The following is a 22,542-nucleotide window of genomic DNA, read 5'->3' on the forward strand; positions in this document are numbered from 1 at the left end:
GGTGGTAACAATGATCTTAGGGATCACCAAGAGCTGGGTCGGGCTGCCAGGGCACCGGCTGTGGGCGGAGGGTCTGGCTAGGCTCTGCTGCTGAGGTTTGCTGGCGGGGTTACTAGAGGGTGGAACTTGTTGGTGACATTCAGACCGGTGATTTCTGGTGGGTTGACACCAGTGCTGCGGTGTTGGCTGGGGAGAGGGTGTGGGGTTGACAGCGGGGACAGGACCTTATCCTTTCACTGAGCTGTTGGAGAGCAACCCCAGGGATGATGATGATAATGATAACATGGTCTATAGGATACATGTTAGGTGATTTGACTGTCACTAGTCCTGGTGCCCAAAGTGGCCCAGAAGGCATTAAGTGGAAAGGACAACTGAGGTGAAGGAGGGAGGGAGGGAGGGAAGAAAGGAAGAGGCAATAGAAAGGAGTGAGAGACTCAGAGAGTCAAATTGCTTGGGTTGAGATCTCTCAGGGTACCTGATAAGAGGTACCCTGTGTCTGCTGTCCTCACTGTCCTCACTGCTGCTACTGCTCCAGATTCACAGGCGGACCTCACCCTGTGTTACTGGCAGATGATCACCATCACTGGAAGGAAGTTATTCCCCACTACCTTCATAGTGCTGCCTTTTCTGAATGCCTCCTAAGCATCCGCCCCAGTTTGTGCCTCTTCTTTTCTAGAGTCCCTCAGCATTCTAGCAATTCCAGTGCAAAAAGGGGGAAGACTTTCCCTCAAAATAGGTTTGAAAACCAGATAATAGCTCTCTCTTTAGCAAACTAAATCCTTGGAAATGGAACTGAATCAAAGTATGTGTGTGCCCGTGTTGGGGCAAAGAGAACCTTTAAATGATAAGTATTGTATACACTGTTGAGAAGTTTGGACAAAGGAGAAAACTCTGATGAGAGAAAGAAGATGTAGTGGCTAAGTAACCTTCTCTTCATGACTGAAAGAATGGCAACTGAAAGTACCAAAGTAGCCAAGTTCCTTAGAGTGTTATTTTCCTGTGTTGGTGATTGGGGTTTTAATCATATGTTCCTCATCACTCCTAAAATGTTTTCCTTTGGATTTAGGGCTGGGGAAATGACTTCTTTATTGGGGGAAGCTTTTGCCATTTTTGTGGCATGCTGTAGTAGCCTGTGGTCTCATTTTGGAACTGTTAATCCTTCACTGGTATGTTCCAGATTCAGGATGTGGATGTGAGGAGTCTTCAAAAGTACTGAGAAGAGGGGTTTTTTTTTTCTTTCTTTTTTTTTTTATGACTGAGATTGTTTTCTCACGGAGCGATATTAGAAATTGTACCACTGACCTCTTTGCTACCAAACTCTGGTATATTCCTTGGTGTCTTTGGCTTAACACAGGAGAAAAAGGGCTAGAGTGGCAGTTAGTAAAGGTTGTTTAACCTTGTTTTACTTTTACAACAAAACAATAAAATAAAACACTAAAGGAAGCTTCAAGTTTCAGCCACTACTGAGTGAGGTTGAGCATTTGCCACCAGATTAAACTCAGTGACTTGCAATCTTTTATTCTGGTTGAATTACTCTGGAGGCCAATTAAAAGATTGGACTTTTCAGTCAAGACTTGTTTCCCTTTAATCTGGAAATACAAGCCCAGTGGGCTCCACGTGCCTTCTGTATGTCCCTTAGAATCCCTCTGATAGCAAGAAAAGACACCAGCAAGAAAGAGAAATGCCATCCAGAGGATGTTGGAAAGAAGGGGGGGGCTGGTGTGCAGTCGCAATGGGCTCTGTTCTGCAGTTAGGGGAGCTGTCCTCTGCTTGTGGTGCTGAAGCGAAGAGCTGTGTGACAAAGACGTAACTGTAAGCAAGACACTCGAGGGAGGGGTCCCCTGTCCCTCCCAGTGATGGAGTCCCAGGGAAAATGCAGAAGATCTAGGCACCGAAAACTTTTCTATCCCTGCCCACCTACATTTACAGCCTGTTTACTACCCTCACGCCCACTGCTCCACTGCTCAAGTCAGGCAGTTCTGCTCTAATTTTGCGCAGGCTGCTCACTCCTGGCGCTTTGTTTATTTTCCAGCTGGTTTCTGGTTGCTTTCCTGACGTAGTAAGATCTACTCGCAGATGTGCCTTTCCCCCACGTTTAAAAGTAATTGTAACCCCTGGTTTAAAAAGCAAACAGCCTTGTTTATCTCCTTGAGCAGCAAGTTGTAATTAAACTATTAGTGTCGTTATCAGTGTTACTGAGCAGAGGAGTCTGCACACTTCTAATAAATTACATAATTTGGGCATAGAGAGAATTTTGTCTCTTAACAACAATTTATAAACAATTAAGCAAGGAAGCTTTCATCTGCCCTTTATTCTCACTCCTCTTCTACCCCTCAAATAGTCACTTATTGTTTATTCTTTCCAGAGAAAATTTTTATTGGTTTAAACTATTTATGTTTAATTTTTGCTTTCCCACACCCACTTATTACATATTTTAGAGGTTTAGTAATGCTTCATGAACTAAATATACATATATTCATTTTATTTGGATATCACAAAGTCATTTTGGGTACCAACACCCTTAAACTAATCTATAGAGTTGCCAGATAAAGTGGACAGGGCATTTTGAATACTAATTAAATACTTAAGCATCCTTTCAACTACATCCTGTCCCTGAGGGCACTTAATATCATTTCAGAAATAACTCCACAGCTTGAGTGAAGGATATACTCCTCCACCTACAGTCCCAAGTCAATCAAAGAATAGCACCAAAATGTGGGTCTTAACATCAGTTTATGAAGATGCAAATTTCAAGTTTCAGCCTAAACTGACAGTGTATAGAACAGAAGTTTTCTGAACCATGATTTCCATTTTTCAAAAAGAGCCCCTTTTATGGGTTTTTAACTTCTATTCAGCACTTAGTGTATTATGCTAATATTGATAATGATTGTTTACTGGAGGTAGTATAAATGCTGCAGAAAATTAAGCCAATGTATTTGCTGAAACTTACCTAGACACATCAGACCTCATTTAAAACATTGAAAGAGGTTTCTTTTTTCCTGAGAAATTAAAATGTGTTATAAGGACATCGTGTAACAGAAGAATGTATTCACACTATTAGTAGCAAGTGTTTCTAATTGTGTTCTCACTTGATAATGAACATCACTGACATTTAGCTTGTGAGAACTTATCCTGCCTTATGAGGTCATTCATTCACTGCATTCAATGCAGTGAATGCTTATCTGGCAGATGTTTTCCTATAGGCTAGTGTGTTTTATTTATCTTTATATTGAGAGTATATAGAAGAGTATTTGATATATACATATTTGATACATGCTGAAACTGAAAAGTTCTCTGTAATTACACACTGAGGTGAATAGAGGTATTATGGTAAATAGAAGATTTAAGCTCATCAGAAATTTCTTAGAGGAATGTCAGAAGAAGGAGGACTAGTCACCCTGATGATTTAGGATTTTTAAAACCCAAAACCAATATTGGGCCACAATTGAGAACAGTAAGTACTTCTCTAATCATAAGGAAGTTTAACTTTTGTTGACATTTCAGAATTGCTTTTATGTGGAGTAGATTTTAAGTTAATAGCATGGTCAACCACAGAATACCTATCTTCTTTGGGAGATCAAGATCTGTTTTAGTTTCTGATTCACTCAAGGGTAACTGTTCCTGACTTCTACTGGTCTTCTCCACTCTTTCAGGCACAGAGGATAATAGTCAAAATTGGCTTGTTCTGGCTGCCTGTAAGAATGGATGGGTCAGCCAGATTAAGTTATAAACTGGGTCTAAGGAGATCTCTTTCTTTCCTACCTTTCTTGAGAAGGAAGACTGTCTCTTAGTTAAATTATGAAAACCTATGATACTAAGAAGTGACAACCCAAAATATGCCATTATCACTTAGCAATGAGAATTCTCCGTAGGCAAAATTGTGAATATTGTCATACTGAACCAAGATTGTTTTACCAATCAGAAGGTCCTTATAAGCATCTTCTTTCACTTTTTCATTGAAGAATGTCAATGTCTCCCTATATATATATATATATATATATATATATATATATATATATATATATTTTAAACTTATTTCAAATTGAAGACATCATATGGGTCTGGCTTTTATTTGATGGACCCAAAATCTGCTTGAAAGTATTGCTTCTAAGAGAAAAAGAAAGAGAAAGAAAGAAAGAAAGAAAGAAAGAAAGAAAGAAAGAAAGAAGAAAGAAAGAAAGAAAGAAAGAAAGAAAGAAAGAAAGAAAGAAAGAAAGAAAGAAAGAAAGAAAATAATGGGTTTCATATTCAGTAGCCACAATCCAAATGGATGGCCATGTAGTTCACCAGAAGCTTCAATTATTGGACTTTCTAAGGGTCTGCCCTCCTTCTTTACTGTTGTTAAAGCTAACCAACCTGTAATCTCATTACGTAATACATTCAGATGGTACTGATGAAAACCACTGCAGACAATATAAATAATATAAACAAGGTAAAGTAAATAATTAACAATATGAGGAAATGGGAAGTCCTTTGCTGTTAATATTTATCTTGGCTGCTTACAATGTCATCATTTCAACAACAATTCATACATTTATGAGACAACTCAAACATAAAATCTGTGTCACATGGTTTAATTTTCTTCGGATCTCTGGTCTGAGCATTATTAATTTTTTTTTAAGATTTAAGTATTATATTTATTGTTATCACTAAATGATAAGTTGCTTGTTTAGTTTGTCTATAAATGTATGTATATTATATATGTTGTATATTATATATATATATTTTTTGATTTCATAAAGACCATGGAGGTGTGTTTTATATGAAAAATATGAATCAAGAGTCAGAAAAACTTGATTTTAATGCATCTCTGCCTCTAAAAGCATGGGCAAGTCATTTAATTTTTCTAGGCTTGATTCATTCAGCCCTAAGATGAGAGATTTAGATTTTAAGATCTCTAAAGTCTCATCCAACCTAAAAATTTTCTATGAATAAACCAGTACTTCTAACTCTTGCTGTACTATTGGGTATACACTATACCACTGATTTTTATATGCCATCTTATTTATGGTAAAAAGCATATAGTAGAATAGCATAATTATAGCAATAATTAAAATATTGGATCACAGCTAGTTATGAAAATAAGTTTAATTAAAAGAAGAATTAACAAATATTAATAATCAATAATTAATTCTTAATAATTAACAATGTGTTCGAAGGCCTATCTACATACATCATCTTAATTAAAATGTTTTAAATTTGAATATTCAGGGATTAGAGTCTTTTACATGATTGATGCTTTGTAAATATTTGTTGTATGATTGAATAAGGTATTGGAGAAATCATAGCAATGAATGGAAAGTGAGAAAACTAAGTATTAATCCAGTTTTCCAATTGACATTTTAGTTTTTTAGCCTGTACTCTTTTATAATTAAAATGAATATGCAAGATCTATATTTTCCCTTTATCCTTTTAAATTACCAGGAGAGGTAAATATATTCCTTTGGAATTCAGATAAAATAGCCCCAACTTCTAGGCACTAACTGTAAAATTTAGGCCTGAATTACAGAGAATTTCTTCTCCTTTTTCTTCCCAGGCATGCATATATATTAACAGGAACAAATAAATTGTTGGTTGGAATAAGTGCAAAACAATATTTTTATGCATATATTTTAATACCAAACAAAAATATTTTATTTTACACTTGGACTTACTCCCTGATATATGCAACTTCAATTCATGATTATGTGCTGTACAAGCAGGCATTAAAACACAAGTGGAAACGAAAGATAGTTTGTAGAGCTATTTCTCTCCTTGACTTGATAAGGTGAAAAAAGAGACGTATATTATAGACTGTATTATATCATAATAACAAAAGAGGCCCCGAAAGAACTATTAATAGATATAATATGTTCCTCACTGAATGATACAAGAATTCTAGCATTTTTTTCCCTTTGTTTTGCCGCTGTTCCCACCCACTTTGGTTTTGGTTTTGTTTTTTTCCCACCCACTTTGGTAGATGATAAAGTGAATGTGATTTCAGGAGGAAAAAAAGTGGACTTTGTTGAGATTGTAATTGCTTTAATTTACAAGTCTTTTATATAATATAGGATAGTTAAATAAAAGACAAAATCAATTTTCTGGCCTTATTGAATGATGATGGATTGGCATAACTTTTTATACAGGTTATCGAAGGACATCAGGAATAATCACTCTACTAGTTATTTGACATTTATAAAGATACGTGTTGTGTAAAAGCCTGTAGCTTTCCTATTGATCTTTTCTTCCACATCTGTGTATCTTAAACTAACAATTCAGGAGCAGAATCTTTGAATAGTAAACACTTGGGCTGTAATGGTAGTCATGAGTATTCAATTTTTATCTTGATTTTGAAACTATACTGAACTTTATCATTATTATTGCTTGCTATTTATAGACATACAAAGCTCATTATTTCAAGATCTCTACCAAACATATGATAGCAGGTTGGTTTAATACTCAATAATGGTTTGAACAAGAGTACAGAAAAAGCTTCATTATGTTTAAATTTGTCCCTACTCCATTTGGGCCTTGTGCTTTGTGGGAGAGGTGGAAGACATAAGAAGAAGTAATAATATAATAATATTTATTTATTTAGCAAATACTGAGAAGTTAAATATGTATTAGACCATGTTTTAGACATTTGGGAAACATTAGTGATCAAACAACATCTAACCCTCATAAATTTTAACTTCTAAAAGTGGATTATGGACAATAAACTATAATATTTACATACATTCTATAGCATTTTATAAGTTAAGCACTAAGTCAAAAACAAATAAAGGAAGGTAAGAGTATAAGGCATGTGGAGGCAAAGAAAAGCGTAGATTGGAGGATAGGCAACACCGAGAAGAGGGAACATGAACAAAGTTCTCCGAAGTAGGTGAGAGAATGAGCAATGCCAGTGTGGTTGGAGGACAGGATAAGAGAGAGCTCAGGGAAAGCAAGTGTAAAGGCCCTATGTCTGGAGTGTTCCTGGTATGTTCAAGACCTGGCAAGGAGCCCAGTGTGTCTGGAGAGAAAATTTGTGAGGCAACAGGAACCAGATTCCACAGGATCTGGCAGGCCACTGCCTGGCTTTGAATCTCCTCTTAGTGAAATGTGGGACGGTGCAGGGATTTAAGCATAACAGTAACACGATTTGAGATAGACTTTTATTTATTTATTTTTAAGATTTTATTTATTTATTCATGAGAAACACAGAAAAAGAGGCAGAGACACAGGCAGAGGGAAAAGCAGGCTCCAGCAAGAAGCCTGATGTGGGACTCAATCCCAGGAATCTGGGATCACGCCCTGAGCCAAAGGCAGACGCTCAACCGCTGAGCCACCCAGGCATCTCTGAGATAGATTTTTAGAAGGATCACTGGGGCAGTGGTGGTGTGAGCAGACAGTAGTGGGACGATGAGGAAGCAGGGAAACTGATTTGGAAGCTATTACAATAACCCAGAGAAATAGTGATGGCTCAGCAAAGAGGTACAGCAGCCACAGTGAGAAGTGATCAGATTCAGTATGTATTTGAAAGGATAGCCGACAAGCGTTCGTGGTGGATTTAGCATGGGTTGTAAGAGAAGAAAAGGAACACGAAGTCCCTCAAAGGTTTGACCTGAGCACCTATGGGATAAAAGAGCCATTTTGGAGCTTGAGGGAATGGTCAGAAGTTCAAATGCAGACATGTCAAATGTGAAATGCCTACCAGACATCCCAGTGGAGGTATCAAATGGGCAGTTAAAGGGCCTAAGGTTAAAAACGCGGTCTGGCTCAGAAATAAATATTTAACTTGTCTGTATATATAGAGTGTTTACTAACATTGACTGTGCTAGGGGCTTTATTAACATTTGCCCATTTATTTCTCATTGGTATAATTAATATAATCCTTATTTTATTGACTTTGAAATTAAGTCACAAAGAGGTTAAATCATTTAGCAATGATGATATTGATAATTAGGGGAATAGGTGAAGAATTGGAAGTTAGATCATCATTTATATGACTCCAAACCCATATTCTTTTTTTTTTTTAAGATTTTTATTTATTTATTCATAGAGACACAGAGAGAGGCAGGCAGAGACACAGGCAGAGGGAGAAAGAGGCACCATGCAGGGAGCCCGACGTGGGACTCCATCCCGGGCCTCCGGGATCAGGCCCTGGGCTGAAGGCGGCACTAAACTGCTGAGCCACCCGGGCTGCCCTCCAAACCCATATTCTTAATGGCTATGCTGTCTTATAACAGACCAAGCTTATATCAGCTTTGCCATAAGGACAAATTTTAAGCTGAATGTAGCTAAGAGAAAAAAAAAATGGTAGAACTAAAAATGCATCCTACCTCAGTATTTAAAAAAATGTTTGGCTAGGCCTCACTTAAAAATGCACTTTAGGGACGCCTGGGTGGCATAGTAGGTCAAAGAGCTGACTCTTGGTTTTGGGTCTGGTCATGATATCATGGTTTTGAGCCCCACATAAGGCTCTGTGTTGAATGTGGAGCCTGCTTGAGATTCTCTCTCACCTCCCTCTGCTCCTCCCCACTTGTGCTTTCTCTCTCTCAAAAAAAAAAAAAAAAAAAAAAAGAAATGCACTTAATATCACCTCACATACACACTTGCATATTTATAACTGGAATAAAATATTCCTCAAAATACCCTTAATAGGTATGAATATACTCTGATGTTTTCTATATTATCCTATCCCATCCCTTCCCACCTCATTCCTTTCTAACATAGTCTAGTTATAAAAATGCTAGTTACAACCCATCTCAAGGATTTTACAACTACGGTTTAAAAAACATTACTTCATTGGTTGTTTACCAAGTGCTACTTCTGAACTCAGAAGCAGTATTTACAAGGAAATACCACTTCGATACTTCTTCAATTCCCCCAAGAATTTGGTAAGTTCATTTTCTTAACTAGACATGAATGAGTCAAGGTGAAAGAGGAAAACCCCAGAGTCAGGACCAACTTAGCAATTGAATACAATAGGCACAGATCCCAGGCTGACAATACCTTTCAAGGCCCACAAAAATGTTTTAATTTCTTTTAAAGTCAAGAAAAAAATGAATATAATCCAGCCTGGTTTACATTTGTCTTTATACCAACATAGTAATAAAATATAGTTTTTATGTTTTTTTTTTAGTGAAAAGGGTTTTTAAAGGCAAAAATGCCTAGGAGCCATGAAAGTCTTATAATGTAGCCCTGCAGAGTAGAAAGAGGACAGATAGAAGCCTTTCTTCTCCAAAGTAGTATAGTGGTTATGTGGATATACTCTTGAAACTAGACTTCAGTTTTCTCACCTATAAAATTGAATTAATAATAGTGACCATCCTGGAGGTGTTTTATTATTTTTTTTCCCATAGAGTAGGTAATTTTTTTTAAATGTGAAAAGCTTAGAATAATGCCTGGCATAGAGTGAGTATTCATTACACAAAGCGGGAGTGAGCTTTCTTACATTTCTGTGTTTTGCCTCATCTTCGTTCAATTCTTCCAAGATACTACAAAACAGAAAAGAATGGAAAGAATGAAAAGAAAAAGAAAAAAAGGAAGATGTTCTTCTAGTTACCACATCTTATAAAACTCAATGAACTACAAATTCAGGAACTTCCACGTAAAGAACAAATTTTCTTAGCTGAATTTCACCTTTACTCAATGAATCTTGTTTGGAGTACTGAATGAATATGACAAGCCCCAAATGAGAAAGGAAGTCACCTTCAGATTCTAAAAGTTAAGGAAATTTACGTTTAATAGTCTATCCTCTGAGAAGTTGAATGGATCAACTTTGAAAAGTTGATCTTTTGCAAATGGCCATTTGGAAATGGCTATCCCATTCAAATAACTACTGAACTTTCCAGTGATTCCCCTGGATGTGGAAGAGATATTTTGTGGGAAGGGGAGGAAAAAAAAAAGAGCAAAGAAAGGGATACAGAGAGAAGAAAGGAGGAAGGCAAAGAGGGAGGAAGAGAGAACACAAATTTTTAGTTTGAGATGTCATCCACGTAGGCCAGGTGGACATCAACAAATCACAGAATCTCAGCTTTTAAAAACCAGAAGGAGTATTTCCTCTTCCCTGAATCATGGGCACAAGTGTTCTGTGATGGGTTTGGAGAAATACTGATACCAAAATCTGAGTATGCTACTCAAGGGCTGTATCACCTCTGAATCTTTGAAACCTATACATGGAGACAACAATGTCTGCCTATTTTTTGTTGTCACTTTAAGGACCAAACGTAAAAATGTGTTGCCAAGAGCCATGTGCTATAACAAAGGCAAGAAACAGATGTGGTCAGGGTGAATGGGACAGCTTTAGAGGTCTAGCTCTGGCACAAATAAGGCATAGGAATGAAAATGTGAAAAACAGACTAATTCTACCTCAAATGTTGTCTTTGCCATAGCCAAAACTTCAATACAGCCTAATAGCCCAGAAAGACTGCCTATAGCATCTACCTTGCACCTCCACCATTAACTCTCATCATTGTATGAAGTGTGGCCGCATTGGGATATTATCCATCCATAAGAGACAAAGTGCTTGAATTTTTAGAAGTGCTTGTCATTTTGAAGCTAAAAGTAACCATACTGCACTCTAGAACCACTGGCCATTTGGAGCATTAGTCCAGCTTAGCCATAAACAGACACTTGGCCAAATAACCAGGTGCATTCATCTTTCACAACCTCCTCTCCCATTTCATTTTCTTCACGCTCCTCTCCTTCCCCTGATTATTATTATTATTATTATTATTATTATTATTATTATTTTTAACCTTAAACCCAAAGCTTTCAAGGCCAGATCTTTATTTCTGAGAGGAAGAGGCTCAAATGTCCCACCCCCTTCATCCCACCCCCCCTGTGTATCTGCGGAAGTTTACAGCTGTTTATTACCTCCCACTCAAACCATAGAATTACATAGTTTGCACAGCTGTGAAGCCAGCTGCCCTGTGTTCACTCCAGATCTCCCACCACGCTGCCTTTCAGCAACATCTTTGCTTTATCTGGTTGTGACACCGGCTGTAATCAGCTAGGAAGCAACTCTTTCAGTAAGAAAAGTGACTTCCACCAGCAGTTTTGGCATGAAACTCAGAGCTATCTCACATGTAAGGCAACTTCTCAGTTCTAGAAACAATTCCTCAATGTTTGGTTTGGTCAACTGAAATAGAACAAGCAGAAACAAAATTAGGAGTGAATGGGTTCTTATATTTATTTGTACTTTTTGTCCTTGTCACAGTTTACAGGGGATTTCATTCATATAAAAGCAAAAGATTTCAGCGGATGCCTGGGTCTGCAGCTAGGATGGGTAATGCAGACCACGCAGACCACACCAAATTGTGGTTAATCACAGATTCCCCATTACATATAATTTATGATACCACATAATTTTCATGAGTGTATTTTACTGCATTTTTGACATAAAAAGATATTTGGTGAGTAGGCTTTAAGCAAATTAGGTGCTTGATCCATTATTACAATTTTGCAAAACTTCAAAATGATTAAGTCTTTTTTTTAAGTTGTTAAAAGACCTGAGGTAGTTTTCCTTTATCTTCTCGTGTAGGGAGTTCATTTTAAATGTGCAAAAATAAATCATTAGTGTGGTTTCTGATGTTTTAGCCAAAGGTATTTCCTACACTCTGTGTACCACTCACTCCTTGCCACAAAAAATTCTCTCTGCTTTCTGACGCAACCAGACAGCACAGTCAATGCTCCCTTGGTTTGTTGTTTAGTTGATTTGAAAATTCTTTTTTGTCTTTCAAAGTCTATTAATATGTTTACACCTATACTATAGGTAATATTCTTTCTGGTGTCTTAAGAACATTTTGTATTTCTAGAAATAAAAGATTTGCCTTTATTTTTCTTGTCCACCAAGATCTGAGTCAAACCATGTCATCTTGTCTGATGGAATAGTAACCACATAAATGGAAGTACGTGTTAAGTCTAAGAACAACTAGAACCATCCATAAATATGATACCAGGTCAACCCAAAGTAAGCTCAAATCAGCCTTAAACTCACTTCATTGGCCTCTCTGTTACAGCTCATATAATATGATCTGTATGAACAATTTCTGCTGTGAAGTTACCTCATAAAGAAATATATCATCTACAGTCCTTTCATAAACCCAATTATAGGAGCAATTCAGGAGAGTTACAGCTACTAGAATCTGTGTTCTATCTGGTTCCACTTATTAAAGACATTGAAGTGGAAATATTGAGGTGGAAAGGAAACAATGACTGAATTTACCGAATACAGAAAAGACTGGTATAATCACTCAATCAGGCATTACTTTGCTTCTTTTATTGCCATGTTGCCAGCTTCATTTATTCTAGGTGATTTGACCAGAGAAAAGCTATCAGCAGGCCCTGTGTATGCAAATATGAATATATATATATTTTAAATGTATTTTCAGTATCTCATTGACTTGGGTTTTTTTTTTTTTTCAAGATTATTTATTTGTTTAAGAAAGAGAGTGTGTGCAAGTGAGGGGAAGGGGCAGAGGGAAAGAATCTTCAAGCAGACTCCCCAATAAGCACAGAGTCTGGATGTGGGGCTGAATTCCATGACCCATGAAACCATGACCTGAGCCAAAACCACGAATTAGATGCTCAACCACCCGAGCCACCCAGGCGCCCCTCTCACTGACTTATTTACACAAAATTGTGTATGTTTCATTCAAAAGTGTTGGCACTATTTAATTTAAATCCAAATCTTCATAGTGCTTGGATAACTAAGATGTTAAATGGCAAATGGCAGAGAAATAAAAGAATAGTAATTAATAAAACATCATTAAATAATAATTAAGAAAATATATTATTGAGTGAAGACAAAGTCCAAATGTAAAAGATGCGATTCCTTTTATTCTTATGACATGGTTCAGACCAGAAGGTATTCACATGAAATTTGTTGTTCTACACAGAATTGAAATAGTGATACTGAGGGCAGCCTGGGTGGCTCAGCGGTTTGGCACCTGCCTTCGGCCCAGGGCGTGATCCTGGAGTCCCGGGATCGAGTCCCACGTCAGGATCCCTGCATGGAGCCTGCTTCTCCCTCTGCTGTGTCTCTGTCTCTCTCTCTCTCTCTCTCTCTCTCTCTCTCTCTCTCTGTGTGTGTGTCTCTCATGAATGAATAAATAAATAAAATCTTTAAAAAAATAGTGATACTGATTTTGAAAAGAAATTCCATAGGTTATAATAAAAAGTCATCAAAAGAGACCAAGTTGAGAAATGGGTGTTAATCAAATTAAAGCTTTTCTGCAGCCAAGATTCATCATTCAGAACCAGAGGGAAATGAGAAGCATCTGATGGCTACTTGTACATTGATTCCAATATTTGGTGCACTCCCCGCAACTGGGCACATACACTCAACAACACCAGTGGATATATTTTTTCAAAGATTCCATTTATTTATTCATGAGAGACACAGATAGAGAGGCAGAGGCACAGACAGAGGAAAAGCAGGCCCCATGCAGGGAGCCCGATGTGGACTCCATCCCGGGACTCCAGGATCCTGCCCTGCGCCAAACCACTGAGCCACCCGGGGATCCCCAACACCAGTGGATATTAAAGTGAATGTAATTTTCTTTACAGTTGCTGGTTCTCAGAAGACTTTATGCTTTGCCAATCACTACAAACCTCAAATACAGTCCAATAACCACAATGAATCTTGAGTGCATTTCAGTCTTTCCTAAATAATAACGGGTTTCATCTCTCTCATGCTTCTCTTCAGTGATTCTAAAGAATTGTGTTATTTATTTTATGCTCATAAAAATATAAATTCTTCCATAAGTCCTCAGTGTCCATAAATCTGCTGCTGAGGTTTACTTATTCTCCACCCCCTGAGGGGGAGGACAGTTTCGAGTCTTAGATCCATCTAATTCCCCCTCCACCCACCCCCACCTTATGTTCCCAGCTCTGCCTATGTAAGGACAAAAAGCTAGAGTCTGTATAGTTGGAAGCAGATCATAGGAGCAGGGTGGCAAGTAAAAGGGAGAGCTCTAGTCTTCCTAGGGATAAACTGCCAAGAGTGCCCACTGGCTTGTAATATGCCATCATATGTAGAAGGAGAAAAATAATGTCTGGAGATTATTGATTCACATGGGAGCTTTGGTTAGGTAAAAGTGTAGTGTGACTCGTTTGACTGCTCTTGAAGTGTTGTGTATAGAGGGAGAAGCACAGATGTGTCAAACAGACCTGAGTATGAATTCTGACTCTTTTGGGCAAGTTTATTATCTTTATGAACTTCAGACTGCTTACCTATAAAATGGACATATTCCTTTCCCAGGGTCATGAAAATGACTTGAAGAGGGTATATAAAGTACCTGGCATAGTGGATGCTCAGCAAACACCTTTCAAACCATTTAAACAAGAAGCATGTTCAATTTAGTTTAACATAAAATCTCAGTATTGAATCACAGGGACAACTATTAGATAAACCAAAGTCCCCTTATAAAACCCGTACAAAAGTTTGAGAAAAGAAGGGATGACTTGTTTATCGTGACTTATTTCATTAAATATACTTATAGCACATATTCACCAAAGGCTTGCTACATGCTTGATATGGATTTAACAGTTTCCTCAACATGTAAATCCATCAGTGAGAATATCATCATCCACAGGACTCCAAACTTTTTAAGGGAAGGGACCATGTCTCCCTTATATTCACCCATGAATCCTCAGTGTCTAGCATAGAACATGGGCCATGAGAGGTGCTCAAAAAGTGCTTGCAATGAAAATAACTGTTATCATGGCAATGACCATTTTGCTATGAGTCCATCTTCCATCTTTATACCAAACTCAGTGGATTTCTTCAGGTTTTAAAGAAAAGACCTTCATTTATTTTTTTTTTTTTTGCATTTTCATGTTTTTATTGAGATGTAATTGACTTACAACATTGAGTAAATTTATGGTCTACACATGTGGATGAAAGGACTTCATTTTTTAAGAGCAGTTTTTGATTACTAGCAAAATGGACAGGAAGATGCAGAGATTTTCCCTATACCCTTTGCCCCAAACATGCACAGCCTCAGCCATGATCAACATCCCCCACAAGAGTGGGACATTTGTCACAATTGATGAACCTATATTGACATGTCACTATTACCTAAAGTCCATACTTGAGCTTAGATTTCACTCTTGGTGTTGTACTTTCTGTGGGTTAGTCAAGTGTATACCGGCATGGATCCATTATTATAGTGTCATACAGAGTATTTTTACTACCCCGCCAAATTCTCTGTGATCTTCTTATTCATCTTTCTCCCTATCCCTCATGCTTAGCAATCACTGACCTTTTTACTGTCCTTATTGTCTTTTCCAGAATGTTATAAAATTGGAATTATACAGTTTGTAACCTTTTCAGATTGTCTTCTTTCACATGCATTTAAGGTGGTATGTGTGTAAGATTTTTCCATGTCTTTTCATGGTCTGATAGTTCATTTCTTTTTAGCACTGAGTCACATTCCATTGTCTAGATGGACCACAATTTATTTATCCATTCACCTACTGAAGGACATCTTGATTGCTTCCAAGTTTTGGCAATTATGAATAAAGCTGCTATAAACATCCATGTGCAGGTTTTTGTGTGGACATAAGTTTTCAACTCTTTTGGATAAATACCAAGGAATGCGATTGTAGGATCATATGGTAAGAGTATGTTATGTTTTGTAAGAAATTGCCAAACTGTCTTCAAAAGTGGCTCTACCATTTCCCATTCCTCACAGGCAATGAACAAGAATTCCTTCTTTTTACTTCTTAATAACATCTATGGACACCTTCATATATTTGGTCCTTGTCTCCTTCTGACAGTTTCCATAAGCAGAAGCTTTAGAAGGAGACACTTACCCTCTCAGAGCTGTCTACAAGCCATGCAGACCTCTCAGTATTGCTGTATCCACCTCTTCAGCCCTGCTCTCTGGGAAGGGTACAGAGATATGATATTCTCTAGAGTTTGTGTCTGGTCCTAAAATACATGGAAAGAAAGGGTTATGTTGGTTTTCAATATTATTTCATTATAATTGCAATAGCACTAGTGATGATACCATAAGCTTTTCTCCATCAATACATAGTTCATGGTCCTCCCGGCCCCACAGGTGATTCTCTAAATATGATGGAAGTTTGAAAGTGCAGTTCTTGCAAAGGAGATTGGCTGTTACTTCTTCATGCATTACAACTAAGAATACCTTTGATTTTGCCCATTTTGAAAATGCCAAAGTAGAAATGAAGCAGGTACAACCAATCGTAATGTGCTCCTTCTCATCGATCTGGCTTTTTGTTGTTGTTTTTTTTTTTCTTTTTGAGGTTAACTGTCAGAACTCACATCACTGTGACAAGATCATGGGAGTCTGCCATTTTCTATATCTCTGAAGACTATAGCTAACTTTTATAAAATAAACCTCACTGAACTAGAAATAACATGCTCTGTATAGGACATGACCCTATATCTCTAAGTCCTTAGGGTATAAACTTGGACTCAACAAAACTTTTTAAAATTCTGGTATAATTCTCAGTCTGCCTTGAATTTTGGAGTGGGCAAATTATTAAAATATTTAAAGAATTGAGCTTAAAGAAAGCCTAGAGATTACTGTTCCTGTTAACACATCTTGCAAATGAAGAAACTATGTCCTAGTGAACCCTATGGTCTCCAAGAAGAGGGGGAAGAAAAGGAAAAAGAAAGTCTTCAGAATTTAGACAGTCAAAAGCGGCTCAGTTCCAGGGGTGTGCTGGCAAGAATATAGGTTCTTAAGAAACCAATGAAGCACACCTTTTCCCAACTCCACGGTCAGTGACATCACATCAGTGGCTTGAGATCAGCCATAGAGTGACTATTTACACATAAAAATCAGCAAATACTACTATAAGTCAGGACATTTTTTGAGAGCTGACACATCACTGCTCAGTTCCCAGAGTTGAGCCTGATATTTAGTTATCTTTCTTTCTTTTTTTTTTTTTTTAAGATTTACTCATTTATTTATGATAGACATAGAGAGAGAGAGAGGCAGAGACCCAGGAGGAGGGACAAGCAGGCTCCATGCCAGGAGCCCGACGCGGAACTCGATCCCAGGACTCCAGGATCGCGCCCTGGGCCGAAGGCAGGCGCTAACCGCTGAGCTCCCAGGGATCCCCTAGCCTGATATTTAATAGACATACTCTAAGCACCATCAAATATATATGTAAGTGGTTTAGGCATGTTTTATTAGATGCTAAAAATATCAAAGGAAAAGTATCAGAACGGTTTCGCTTGACCAATTTAATTTGACAACTTAACATTCTAATGTTTATTTACTTCAAAGGATCTAGGAACATGTTGATAGGTAAAATTACTTTACTACTATTTTAATATGGCAAAATCAATATGACTAAGATGCAGGATATAAGCATGTCTGTCAAAAATATTCTTTCATCTTTAGAATAGACATAAAAATGCATGATACAACTTAACAATTATTCATAGAGAATGTTTTATCATTTTTTATTGTATTTTGGACACTTAGGAAGATGAAAGTGGATTTCTTTCTGCAGTCCACTCAGTAATAAGATCAGGTTGGCCAACATTCCAACATATTATGCAACATTTCCACATTTCCCAACTAATGCTACTATAATATATTAATTCTATTTGGAATCGAGTTTCAATCAAATAAATGGTGAGTCAGTTGCAATACCGCTGCATACTGGCCTTGCCAAATGGAAAGGTGCATCTTGAAGCAAGAAGTCAACACCTATTTGGAATTCTTACGGCCTATCTGTCCTTAGAACAATTGCTAATCTATATCAGAGTGAAAAAAGTCATTACATGTAGGCTTTCCAAAGAGAGCCTCTTAAAATTATATTTCAGTTTCTGCAAGTCACATGTGTTTTTTAAGCAGTGGAGAGAAAGGTTTTTTTGTTGTTTTCTGAATAGTTGTTAGCTTATAGTAAATGCAGCGATAGATGAAATCAGGATCCCAAGGGAGCACCTGACTTGCTGGAGGGAATTTGAACAACCTCCTCTATGCTCTTCTTCCCTTTTAAAATGTGACTCAATGACAATCATAAAGGAGTGCATGTGCATACACTAAGAAACCAAATTAGAACTTCACATTTATGCACGAAGGCAGAGTAGGGTAATAAATGAGAATGTTTTCTCTCTTGGTGTGTTTTAAAGGTTTCCAGGTCATTTCTGGGCATTCTGACATATAGAAAACATATAAAGCAATTCCGAATGAGAGGTCATTAATTGAGAAAATAGCCTAAGGATGGAGAATTCTAGGAAAAAATGATAAGACAAACCTAAAAGGAATTAATAAATCCCGTTTCAGTTACTTTAATATATGCCAACTGAATAACGTGAATCAACAGAAAATGTTGTATGTGGCCTCAATATTATCTCATAATTAGGCTTGGCATGTTCCTTTGATGTAGAAAGTGACACCTGGTACATTGGGACAGTGTAAATAAAATCTATTTTATTTTAGATTTGTCATTGGGAAGTAGAATTGACTGATTTTGACAAGTTTCATGTAACTCAGTACAACAAGGTCTCTTTCTATGGGGACAATTACTTAGAATGCTATCAAGCCCTTTTTAGGGAACAGATCCTGGGAAGAGCAATTACCCCATCAAACCTCTGTTGGGCAAAAGATCTTACGTCATTAAGGTCATGAATTAGTGTTGAGGGCTGGAAATTTTCTTTTCATTTACTTTCTCTTTTTGAGGAAAGAATGAGTTCCAATCCTGGTTCCAGTTGGGGTCTGGGGGTTAGACCATGGCCCACGGAGTCTTGCCCTTGGGGTTACATCTCACCTCCAGGCCTCATTAAGTATGAGACCTTGAGTTAGTTGCTGAACCCCTCTATGTCTTTTTGTTTCTGGGTAAATTAAGGATAAAAATAGCATCTATCTTACAGTTGTGGGAACTAAATAAAGCAAAACGTACAAAGTTCTTAGAAGAGTTTCTGATACATAGTAAGTGTTCCGCAGATGTTCACTGGTTCTATTAGTGACCCTGCTGGCTCGGTCAGCCCAGGATTCGAATAAGCTTTAGACACTCAGCACCTATTGGGAGAGAGCCATAGACACAGTGTGAGCAGAGCCAGCTGGCTCAGCTGTGTCGTCCCCTCTATGAGTCCCTGCTTTTGCTTTGTTCTGCACAGATCTGCTTAGAGGCTCTGAAGAAAACCTCTTTAACACCCAGGTCGAGTCCTGGCTGAAGCAATCTGTCCCAAAGCCATCATCAGGCTGTGACTAAGCAGATTCAGAATTCAAGCCTCTTTTAGGTAAAATGATTTATGGGGTTAAGTATTTAACTCAGCAGGCAGGTAAAAGATGTGATAACCAGTGTTTAGTCACTTATAACTCTAACTGCTTGAGATGATTATGCAATCTGAAATGCCACAAAATGTGGGAAGCAGGGTATGAGTCAGTGAAGACTTAGATCCTCTTGCCCTTTCGTTTGGAAAGCCTCCTTGGTGTGTCCTCCCACTGTGGGGACTCTTAAACCTGGTTGCACAATTAACCCAAAAGGGCAGTAGTGGGACTAGAGTTCCAGATATTAACACAGCTATTTTACATAATACCTCTGCTTAGTATCCGCTACCCCCAGATCCTAGTGCTAGGCAGAAGGGACACAAAGATAAGTAAGCAAGCCCCTAGTCCTGAAAGCCTGAGTTGTCTAGGGTAGAGGGATAGTAAACAGGTGGTTCCATGGCAAAGTGTTAGCAATGTCATAGTCAAGGCACAGACAAAGCTTTATTGGATGTAGACAATGAAGAGCCTAGCCCTGCCTGGGACAGTAGGGGAATCTTTACAAAGGAGGGCACCTGGGCAGATCCTCAGAGGATGAGTCGGATTTTTCCCATGGAGGAAATCATGGGGAATTGAAGGGCATTCTGCACAAAAGGCATCTGGCACTTAGTTTCTTCTCACAAAGGTTGTATTCCTTAAGAAATGTGCGTATATGATCTGCAATGCACCTAACTGACTGGACGTCTCTGCCATTGAGGAGTGCAGACTGAGAGAAGAAAGTCATGGAAGGTGACTGTGACATACCATAAGTGCTATACCAGCAGAAAATAGGGACCCCCCAGCAGAGCCTCAGGATCTGGTGGGGCCTCAGAGTGGAGACTCACAGTGGAGGTGGTGCTGGAGTAGAGTTTTGGGAATGAGAGGCATCCCCCAGGAAGGCAGAAGAAGGAGTGTATTTGTCTCTCTCTTTTTTTTTTTTTAACAGGGGAAAGCGCAAACACAGTCAAAGGGGTGTATTTGAAGGTATAAAGGTCAGATGGCATGCAACCTCTCAAAGAGCAGGAAAACTGGAGAGCATGTGTGAGCAGGGACTTGCAGAGGAGATGAGGAGAGGGGACCTGACAGTGCAGGCCTCATGCAATACTCAGCAACAGTAAGGAAGATGGATTGGAGAGTGTCCATACAGGGAGGTGCATAGTTTCTCTGAAGCATTTTGCAAGACCCGAAAGAGGCATGAGCTGGGGCAGTAACAGCAAGGATGGAAAATTTATTTAGAATCAAGATATTTTGAAAAGTAAAATAGCCAGGACCTAGTAATCGTGGACTCTGAAGGGGTAGGGAGAGAGGGATGAAGACCTCTAAGTTTCTTTCTTGGCTAACTAAGTTCTGTTGACCAGTTCAGGGAACAGAGGATGGGGCACATACTCTCAGGACAGGTTAATGAGCTTATGTATACACAGACAGGTAGGTGTGCGGGTGCCTGTGCGGTCTCCCAGGGGAAGATCCATCAAGAAGCGAATACATAGGTTAGAAGCTAGGGAGAAGTACTCGTATTTACTAAAATCAGGTAGGTTCAGAGATTCTTGTTCAGGGTATCATCAGCGATTACATTGTGCCAAAGTATAGATACCCTCAACTGTTGTCTTCATTTTAGGTGTACAATGTAGTGATTGGATTTATGTGCTTAATACAAATGATCATCCTAATAACTTTAGCTAGCATCCCATCACCATGATCCCATCCCATCACCATCCCAATGTAGTGATTGGATTTATGTACTTAATATAAATGATCATCCCTAATAACTCACCATGATCCCCTCCCATCCCATCCCAATGTAGTGATTGGATTTATGTAATTAATACAAATGATCATCCCTAATAACTTTAGCTAGCATCCCATCACCATGATCCCATCCCATCACCCATCGCCTTTTCTTTCCTTTTTTGTTTTTTGTTTTGTTTTGTTTTTTGAGTATGGTTGACACATTATGTGACTTCAGTTTCAGGCAATTCAACTTCTCTATAGGTTATGCTACGCCCACTACAAGTGTGCAGCAGCTACCCTCTATCACCATATAACACTATTACAACATCACTGACTATATTCCCTGTGCTGTGACTTTATCCCCATGACTCTATAACTGGAAACCTATTTCTTCCTCTCCCCTTCACCCATTTTGCCAGTCCCCCCCACAGTCCTCCTCACTGGCACTCATGAGTTTATTCTTATGTATATAGGTCTGATTCTATTTTTTGTCTGCTTATTCATTTGTTCTGTGTTTTAGATTCTACATATGACTGAAATCATATGGTATTTCTCTTTCTCTGTCTGACTTATTGCACTTAGCACAATACTGCCTAGATCTGTTCATATTGTCACAAATGGCCAAATTTCATCCTTTTTTATACCTGGGTAATATTCCATTTTGTATATATACATATCTTCTTTATCCATTCGTCTACTGATAAACATAGGTTGCTCCCATATCTCGGCTATTGTAAATAATGCTGCAGTTCACATAGGGGTGCATGTATCTTTTCAAATTAGCGTTTTCATTTTCTTTGGGTAAATACCCAAAAGTGGAATTACTGGATCATATAGTATTTCTATTTTTAATTTCTTGAGGAACCTCCTACTGTTTTCCACAGTGGCTACACCAGCTTATATTCCTACAAGAGGCCCAGAATAGCCATCACCATCCTTTTCTATGTTTGCTATGACCTAACAGAGCATTAGGAAGTCCTATGCCAGGGAAACCACGGTGAGAGACAAGGGGATTGGGAACAGACTCCGGAAAGACATCTATTTTAAAGGGTGCAGAGAATAGGACTCAGCACTAGCAGGTGAGGAGGAACCGAACGATGGGGAGGGAGACAAGAGCAGGCCAAAGGATAAAAAGGATTTTCTAGGGAAATACAGTGGCCAGTCGCCTTCATTCAAGGGCATTCGCTGTGAAAGAAAGATGGGAACAGTACCCTCATTAGCTAGAGTGGGACAGATGTCAGAGGAAGTTTTGTTTTGTTTTTCAGTTATGCACAGAGGTGTGGCTAATCTGATTTCCCTAGTTAGGTTACAAGCTCCCTGAAGAAGCAACCGTGTTTCCTCTAGCGCTGGGCACAGCCCTGATGCTAATTCGGGGCATGAAGATTCGCATACTAATTTTCGTCACAGAATTATTCAAACAACATCAATGGTGTGCACAAAAATTTAAAATGTAACTTCTTCCTATTTTTAGAAATATACGAATATACACATTTCATAATGGGAGAAAGCAGGTTTTGCAATGTTAACTAATAATAATGAGTCTTTTAAAAATACTGTAATTCCACAGATACTCATCCTCTTGCTCTGGAGATTTTCTTTTATTTAGACTTAA

At 38.3% G+C, this 22,542-nt stretch overlaps 1 protein-coding gene across 5 annotated transcripts in view; it reads left to right on the forward strand.

Annotated features, from left to right (window-relative positions):
* Window positions 1-22,542, forward strand: part of PHACTR1 (phosphatase and actin regulator 1) — a 558,131-nt gene that overhangs the window by 44,349 nt on the left and 491,240 nt on the right. The gene's annotated exons all lie outside the window — the stretch shown is intronic.

This window comes from Canis lupus, chromosome 35, assembly GCF_003254725.2.
Source record: "Canis lupus dingo isolate Sandy chromosome 35, ASM325472v2, whole genome shotgun sequence".
NCBI classification, from domain to species: Eukaryota; Metazoa; Chordata; class Mammalia; order Carnivora; family Canidae; genus Canis; species Canis lupus.